This window comes from Wolffia australiana, chromosome 15 (assembly GCF_029677425.1).
Source record: "Wolffia australiana isolate 7733 chromosome 15, ASM2967742v1".
NCBI lineage: Eukaryota > Viridiplantae > Streptophyta > Magnoliopsida > Alismatales > Araceae > Wolffia > Wolffia australiana.
The window spans coordinates 4,256,377-4,265,129 of NC_135849.1; the positions used below are offsets into that span (position 1 = coordinate 4,256,377).

The 8,753-nt window shown below is 38.9% G+C and overlaps 1 non-coding gene across 1 annotated transcript; it reads left to right on the plus strand.

The window, feature by feature from the left end:
• Positions 1–894: 894 nt before the first annotated feature.
• On the plus strand, positions 895–1,000 carry LOC144713364 (small nucleolar RNA R71). Its single transcript, XR_013584029.1, has one exon. It is a non-coding gene; the product is annotated as a small nucleolar RNA R71 (small nucleolar RNA).
• Positions 1,001–8,753: the final 7,753 nt, after the last annotated feature.

Consider the following 8,753-nt stretch of genomic DNA (forward strand, 5'->3'; position numbering starts at 1 on the left):
GCATGCATGTCATGAATATGCTCATTAACTACACTACACATGTCATCAACATAAAGTAAATTGCTAGGATTAATACAGGCCTGAGTAGGGAGTTTACCTGATTTGGCGCCCATCTTCATAGGGTCTTCACACGTACCTTGCGGTGCTCCCCCGTGCGCAAATTGTTGACCGCTGTGAAGGCTGATCTCCGCCTTGAGCTTCTCCATCTCCCTCCGATGCCTCTCCTCCATTTCTTCAAAAAGCTTGAGCATCCTCTTCTTGTCTTCTTGCAGCTCCTCGATGACCTTGGTGAGAGTCGCATTAGTGGGATCTGAAAAATTTCAGTAAGGTTGATAATGTTGTTGATGTTGGGGATTGTTCGCCTTGGATTGGAACTGTTGTTGGGGTGGTCGGTTGTTGTTGTTCCATCCCTGTCCTCCTAAGTTTCCTCTAGTTCCCCATTGGACATTGCTCCCTTCTTGCCTGCCTATAGCATTCACTTCTGATATCATAGGGCATTCTTCTCTGGTGTGGCTATCACTTGAGGACATTTCACATCGATTTATTTGGTTGGGTGCTCTTCCACTATTCTGACCTTGCCATAGTGAGATTATTTTTTCATTCATCTTTTCCATGGCTTTTCCCATCATTACACCTATCTGTTTTTCAATTCTATCCATAGTAATCTGGGGTTCAACCCCTCTAACATCCAACAGTCCACCTTTCCGAGGGGTAACCCTAACATGATCGGAGGCATCTTGGTGATAGGCTAAATTATCAGACATTTTTTGTAGTAGTGCCATAGCTTCATCTTCATACATGTCAGCTATTGCTCCTCCACTCGAGATATCAACTCTGCCTTTCTCCACATCATTTAACCCTTCATAGAAAATTTGCACTAACTCCCATTTTTGAATGCCATGGTGGGGGCACTTCCTAATGAGCCCCATCAATCTCTCCCATGCTTCGCTAAATGTATCATTTCCCTGCTGAAAATTTCTAATTTCTCTTCTGAAAGAATTTGTCCTAGCCACTGTATAATATCTTTTTAAGAAGCTCTTCTCCATATCATTCCATGATTCAAAATTTGTTCCCAATGTTCTAAACCAATCCTTGGCTCTATCCTTAAGGGCATGAGGGAATAGTTTCATTCTCACAACTTCCTTTGAAATTCTGGGGTAAGTGCAACTATCACATGCTTCGTAAAATTTTTCTAAGAAGTCATAGGGCTCTTCGTTTGCCTTCCCCAAAAAGGACGGTAATAGCTGAAATTGGTGTGGATCGATTCTAAACATCACATCTTCTCCAATCGGGGCAGATATCCTGGTTAAGATGGGGGTTTCTGATGGTGTGGAATACTCTCTAATCCTCCTCCGTCCATCGTTAACTACCTCAGGGTTTCCTGTTCCATTAACTATTGGGTCCATTGGTACGGGTCTAATCAATATCTCCTCTACAAATGTGGGTTCGGTGAAAGACGACTCGGGTGTGGTGGAATCTACTACAGGGGGATTTCTGTCACTGCTCCTTGATTGAAATCCAGACCGAAGCTTCATACAAAACCACTAATTCAAACACAACACTCGTTAGTCGTTAAAAACCAAATACCGTCTTAAATCAAAATCAAGAATAAGGAGACTTAACAAACTCGTGAGCAACAATTCACCACTGTGTTTACAAATAAAATTATGTTGAATTCCTCAGTGTTGCCTCCCCGGCAGCGGCGCCAATTGATAATCCAAAAATAGGGGTGAAAATTACCCAAAATTTTTAGCCCTTGTCGTTGTGAATTTTTGGCTTATGCAATAAAATTTATAAAACTCTACTTAATATGTATAGTGATAAGTATGAGTGTCGTCCAAGGGAGGCAAGTAGGAATTTCAATTTGATTTTATTTTTGGTGTTTTAGATCCTAATTAGAGTGAATTTGATCTTTAGAAGTTCAGACTAGAATGGAGATGAAGAAACAAACAACTTAACCTATTTCATTCAAAATGCACAAAAGTTTGAATACAATGAAAGAAAAAAATACCAAAACTGTTGATCCAGGCTGGGACTCCTCTCTGTCTTGCAGCTGTGATGAAGCACCCTCCAGAATGAGCTCCCCCTCTCGAAATTCAGCTTTTATACTTAGGTTATAGGGTAAAAATCACCATTTTACCCCCGTTTAGTACTTAATATTTATCTATCAATGTAGGCTATATCTGAATGATCTAACCATATAGATAGAAAGAGGGGATCAAGACGAACAAATCTATAAAAAATCATCTCAATCGGACTTCAGGATCAAAAGTTATTAATAAATCAATTTTAAACCAATTTAATCCATTAGATTTAAAATTGATTTATTTATTAGTTTCGTTTTTAAACACGCAATGACGTGTCGCTCTCTCATTGGCTGGCGCATTTTGAATCCTCCTTTTTGCAGAAAAGTCCTTAAAAAGCCTGGAATTGCTTTTGGACGCCGCCCAAAAGTAATTGCGTATATGCCCCTAGCGCACTCTCTCTCCTCCGATTTCTCCTAAAACATTAAAAATATATATTAAAAATTGCAATAAAACCCTGAATGATTTTAAATAGGATCTTTACGCCTGCTGTGGCGACCGAGAGCTGTTTTCAGGGTCTTTTTGCAACGAAACGTTGCAAAAAGGCCCCGAAAAGTCTAGAAATTGCATAAATACATTTTTTCTCCTATAAATATGCCCTTTTTTCATAGAATAAATGCATTTCTTATTGAAATAAATCCCAGAAAATTCCTAAAAATTCGTAAAAAATTCTAGAAAATTCTAGAAAATTCCCTGATTAATTCCCACGTTGATAAATGTCGAAATAAACTTTTTAATGTGCCATTTTCATCCAAAAATAATTATTTCAAGCTTCAATAAATCCTTAAAAATTCATATAATTACCAGAAAATTAGGGAAAAATCAGAAATTACTTGGAAGCATTATTTTGTGTAAAAATATGATAACAACCCAAATTTAAGCCTTTTAAATGCATAAATCATGCTAATAACATGAAATAAAGACCGAAATTAGGGTGTTATCATGAGGCTTATGAGAATTCGAAGATTTATAAAGCCAGGATGAAGATGTTTCATGATAAGAGCTTGAGGAGAAGAGTTTTTGTAGAGAATCAAAAAGTATGGCTTTACAACTCTAGATTAAAACTCTTTCCAGGAGATTTGAAAACGCGATGGGATGGCCCCTTCCTTGTTCAGCAGGTTTTTGAGAATGGAGCGGTTACCATTTTTGATCCTACATCTCAAAGACAATTCACTGTGAATGGGCAATAGCTCAAACCCTACTTAGAAGAAGAGGATCTTAATAGCCCCATGAATATTATTTTAGAAAAGCCACCATATGACGCAGCATGATCTGATTAGTTTTTGCTTCCATTTTCTATTTTCTCTGTTTTGTTATTTTGCCGTGTTTTGTTTTTGTTTTCTTCGTTTTTGTTTCTGTCTTCGTGTGCAGCAACTCCTATCCAAGCTAGGTACACCGTCACTGGACAACACGAATGCTGATCGTAGCCTTTCCTTCCATGGTTTGATCTCTCTTTCTCCTTTCTCTTAATTATGATTTGTCATGTAGGAACATGCCTTTTTATTGGGGGGGAGGCGAGTACAGTTGCATGCATCATCCATTAAAAATGTTTCGTTTTGCATTCACAAACCATGGATATTTGATGATCCTAGGAGATACTTGTCCAATGATATGCATGATAATTTGATTCTTTTCAAAAGGGTAGAAGAGAGAGTGGCCAGCTAGGAAATCCTAGGTGAAGTAAGCCTAGCTAGGTGCACTATGATCCATACTATTACAGCCATATATCTGACCATTATATGTATCTCACCTCACCATCCATCTCGGGTTGAGTTAGCACTTACATGCACGAAATTTTTTAGCTTTAGTGGAGAGTAGGGTTAGTGTTAGCTCATCGGCAATATTATTATGACGTGAGTGAAGCTCCCTGAACCAAGAAGGATACAAAACTTTGTCGGGGGAATAAGCTGCCAGTCTACTAAGGACGGCACATGGGTAGTGGATAAGCGCCACCAAACTGTAAAGTGAAAGCTGCACTGCGCATAAACGAGCAAAAGCTTGCATCATAGTACTAAAGTTGATTGTCATAAAAAATGACCAACAAGCAGCAAATGCCAAAGAAAATAAAGGTGGAAAAGCTGTCTCCCATGTGTTTGAGCCGATGCTACTATAGCCATAGTATTGAGCTAGCCTTAGCACCACTCTCTACGCCTCGTTCAGTAGTGCGCTTGGGGTGTTAACTCGATCTTACTCCATATACTATGTACTTACTATATGTACGCCGTAGATCAAGTGCACTTAGTTGAGGTAGAAGGCTGAGATAGATCCTAAATTTCTCCTGTGCTGGTCAAGTTCAATTGCTGAAAATACTCCTTGAAAAGAGCATGAATCAAAGTTATCGGAAGTCGAAAGTCAACTTGAGATCATCTTTTATTCTCACCTGCATTTCATTACTAAGGGACTAGTAATGATCTAAGTTGGGGGGTGTTTGATGACTCTCAAATATGTCATCAAATAATTAAACTTTTTAGCTTTCATTCATCAAAATTATAATGTTAATTCATGCTAATATCATGCATATACATCATTTTATGAAATTACTAACCCCACTTGATCCTTTGAATCAAGTGGAATATATTTAACATTTTATGGTTAGTAAACATTTAGAGACAGGTTAAGAAGATCAAGGAAAGAGACGAGGATCAAGAGGAGCGGGCGAAAATTCAAAGACGCAAAAATTATGAAAATGCCCCTGGGCATGACTTAAGAGAAACCTATAAATACCCTCTTGAGAGTTGATTTTAGGTTGTCCAGAATTTCTCTCAAGGAAGCTAGGGCTTGGAGAGAAAGGATTTCTGCAGACCCTCCAAGGCTGATGAGCATTGGAGCTGGGAGAGAAGCAAGCTGAGGAGTAGCTGGAGCACGACGATCGTCACCTTGCCCGGAAGGAGTGACACGAGGAGGCGTGAGCGTTTCAGTCACAGTACAATCTTCTTCTCCCTTCTAAGACAATCAGAGTTGGGTTGAAGATCACAAGCTGTGTCTTCAGCATTTCCAATTTCTGTTGTTCCTTTGGTTACGCTTGATTTTGAATTTCATAGTTGATTCAATCGTTTCCCATTCCGTTCTAGCAAAAATTCCATTGTTCTCGCATCAGATCGTGAAATCCATCCCTGTAGAACTTCCTAGCCGCAGGGAACAACGCCGCACGCAGCAGCGCTGCGTGCAGCAAGCTCGCCCGCGCGCAGTAGCATCGCGAGCAGGGTCGCCCGCACGCAGCAGCGCCGCGAGCAGGGTCGCCCGTGCGCAGCAGCGCCGCGCAGTGTGCAGCAGCGCCAGCGAGCAGGCTCGCCACACGTAGCAGCGCGCCGCGAGCAGGCTCGCCTACGCAGGCGCTCGCGCGTGCACAAACGCCCGCTGGGTGTTTGTTAAATTTCCCCAAAGGGCAAAGGCAAATCCTCAGTAAGGAAAGCCTTACTGAAGATTTGCTGCACCGAGACTTTTAAAGAAAGCTCTGTCGTTTGTACCGAAGATCGTTTACCAGAGTTTATACTTGAGTATTGAGATCCAAAAGAACTGATTTGATTGAAAGAATTCTTCTGCTGTTTTTTGCCGTCTCCCTGTGGATTGACCCTCACTCACCCTAAGCTGTGAGGTTATAAATTTCATTGTATAAGCTCAATCCTCACTTGTATTAACTACTAAACAACCAGTAAAAAACACCCCAAAAATTGAGTTTATCAATGATTTTTTGAATCTTTCACAAACCTTTAAAACGAAATCAAAAATTTAATCTTGTTGAGTTTGACCATACCTGAGACCATACCTGAGACCACACATGATAACTTATATTAACAGGGAGCATAAAGAGGAAAGTAGAACCAGGGCGGCATGAAATATTGGAAACGATCGTACATTCTTGCCTACACAAAAGTATCCCAAGTAAATTAAAAATTAAACTGTTGTGTGAATTGTTTCCTAAGTAATACAGAAGGGTCGTTCCCTTTTTTCAATTAACGTTTTGTCCTTTTATTTTATCAGGGTCATGTAATGTTTCCCAAACGAAAGTGGAAAGAGTAAATTAAAAATCCGAGTTATATTGTGAAATATCTCAAAAGTATTATAGCACTTTAATTGAGATAAGGGTCATTGTCTTTTATTCTATTAAGGCAGTGCCTCAAGCACAAAAGTGCCCTATGTAAATAAAACATTTGAGTTCTCATTTGAATTTTTTCAAATGTCATATAGCGCTCAAACAAACAAAAGGGTCATGTCCTTGTATTATTTTAGGATCTCCACGCCGGTTTCATGATGCTGGTTATCTTTAGGGCTTTTAACTTCCTCATCATATCCATGAAATGGTCAACATATACGCCTGCGTTTTTGTGTCTCGCAACACATGGGGCTACCTATGTCACCCTTCAACTATATGATCATTAGAAAAAAATTTTAAAATGGATGTTTCCCTGTGGACGTGTAATATAAATAAGTGATCGTCAATAGAATTATCATTTGTATGTCTATTTTGTATTTCAAAATCAAACTCTTTGATTAGTAAAATCTAGTTAATGAACTTAGGTTATGTTTCTTTCTTGTTTATTAAATATCTTTTAGTACCATTGTAAGAAAATAGAACCATTTTACTACTTTACACATAAATCAAAATTTATTGAAAGATAGAATAATGGAATAAAAACTTGCTTCCCTGTATTATAAATTCCAAGGTTTGCATCCTTAACTCATAAATGGGTCGACCGTTTAGATAATTTACTATTAGGTTATAATGTATTATATAAAGAAGCATGTGTGGCTGCAGAATCCTCAATGTTGCTTGCTTTTGGTTGGCAATGGAAGATTCTAAATCACTTCCACATTGGCCTTGTCCACTTCAAGTCAACAGCTGCTAACTAGATGTCCCAATACTAATCTCTTTCATACCATGAAGTGGGACCTTGCCTGACTAAGGAGCCTTTTCACCACACATATCTTGAACTGTTTTTTTAATTTAAATCACACAAGTATGTGTAAAATGGTGACAAAAAATAAAAAAATTCATCCATAAATGTTTTGTAGGGGAATCTCCATCTAGATTTGAAACGCAGACATACAACAACGAAATGTGGTGTGAGCGTTAATCTAAATGGCATTCTCTAAAAGGAATTATTCCAAATACAGAACTACAGGTAATATTTTCTTAATCTTCAAGGTGAATGCCAATCTGATTATACACTAAGCATCCATGTATAAAGTATAAATAGTTATGTCTTCCTAATGTTTAAAAAATTAGATCTGCAAAAGGCAAGGGGCATATTCTCTAGCTAGTGGCTAGTCTAGTTTAGGTCTCTTCCCGTCCCTCATTCTTGTTCATGTCCTTTTTTGTTTTATTAGCAAATTGATGTACATCAATAATCCGAGCACTATCACAAATTGAATAAATATACCTACCCTCTAGCCCCATTAATGTTACTTTTCTAACTACATCTTCCATTATAGGATTTATTCTTTTCTGTCATCCTCTCGCAAGATTACCATTCTTTGCACTCATGTTTCTGTGGATATTACTAGATGCCCTTATTCCTTTGAGATATAAAGAAGTTCATGAAGATGATTGAGTTGTCAATATGGGATCCTCCATCATCAATATAAGAGGAGGCAGCTCAAGAAGGACGATGCGATTAAGTCCTTGGCTAAGGTAGTCAAATATCAGAGACGAGTTCTTTATTGATTTTTTAACACATTAGTGCTGACTCAGATTATCGTTGAGGGTTTGATATTTGATTATGCTATAAGTCTTCCTTATAGTGTCAAGGGAATGAGGGACAAGACGTACAATAACTGATAATGAACAGGATCCATGGGTGGATAGTTAAAAAGTCCTTTGTATCTTATTGAGCATGAGGTGTAAGTGTGACACCCCACAGGTTGGAGGCTCAACCTTTCCATTGGGGTTCAATCAATCTGATATTATTTAATCTACACGATGATACAGAAAATTAATGCCAATAAAGGTAATTCGACCTTGGATTTGTTAACTAGACTGATACCCCTCAACCTAGAGGGTCACACCAGATGGTCTTTTGCATGTCAGGAGATATACTTGAGTTTTGGCATTTTTATGAAAAATAGGAACTTAGTATAACTAAGATAAAGCCGTGAACCAAATTTGCCTAGGCCACAATTCTTAAGGGGCCTTCCCCTTCTTCTCCCTTATCCCTACAGCTCCACTCGACCCCCAATGTGATCAGGACATCATAATGACAATTACATAGGGTGAACAGAGCTTGTCAAGGCAAAGGAGGAAACGTAATGTGTCCATGGACTGCGTGGATAAGTTTAGAGGCTACAAACATTAACAGCTCGACTTGTCGTGCTCTAGGGTCCATGAAAACATGGGTGTGATCCACGTATAGATGATTTGTCTAATGTTTTATTGATGTTTTTATGATTTTGTTATAAAACTTCCATTGCATGGAATCATCATGTTCATTTAGAACAAAACTTGAAGAACCTAACATGGACATTGTGGTTGATGTAGCCATGGTACGAGGATGCGAGGCACTTAGTGTGCCCTTGTGGGCTATAGTTTGCACATACCAGTGATTGGGTGCCCAGCATGGCAATGCCAATGAAGACACACCAGGAAGATGTGTTGGCATGGATATTGGAGGGTTGTGGAGTGCCAAGGCTGAGCTTCAAGCACAGTGGTGTTGTTGGTGGATGTCAACCAAC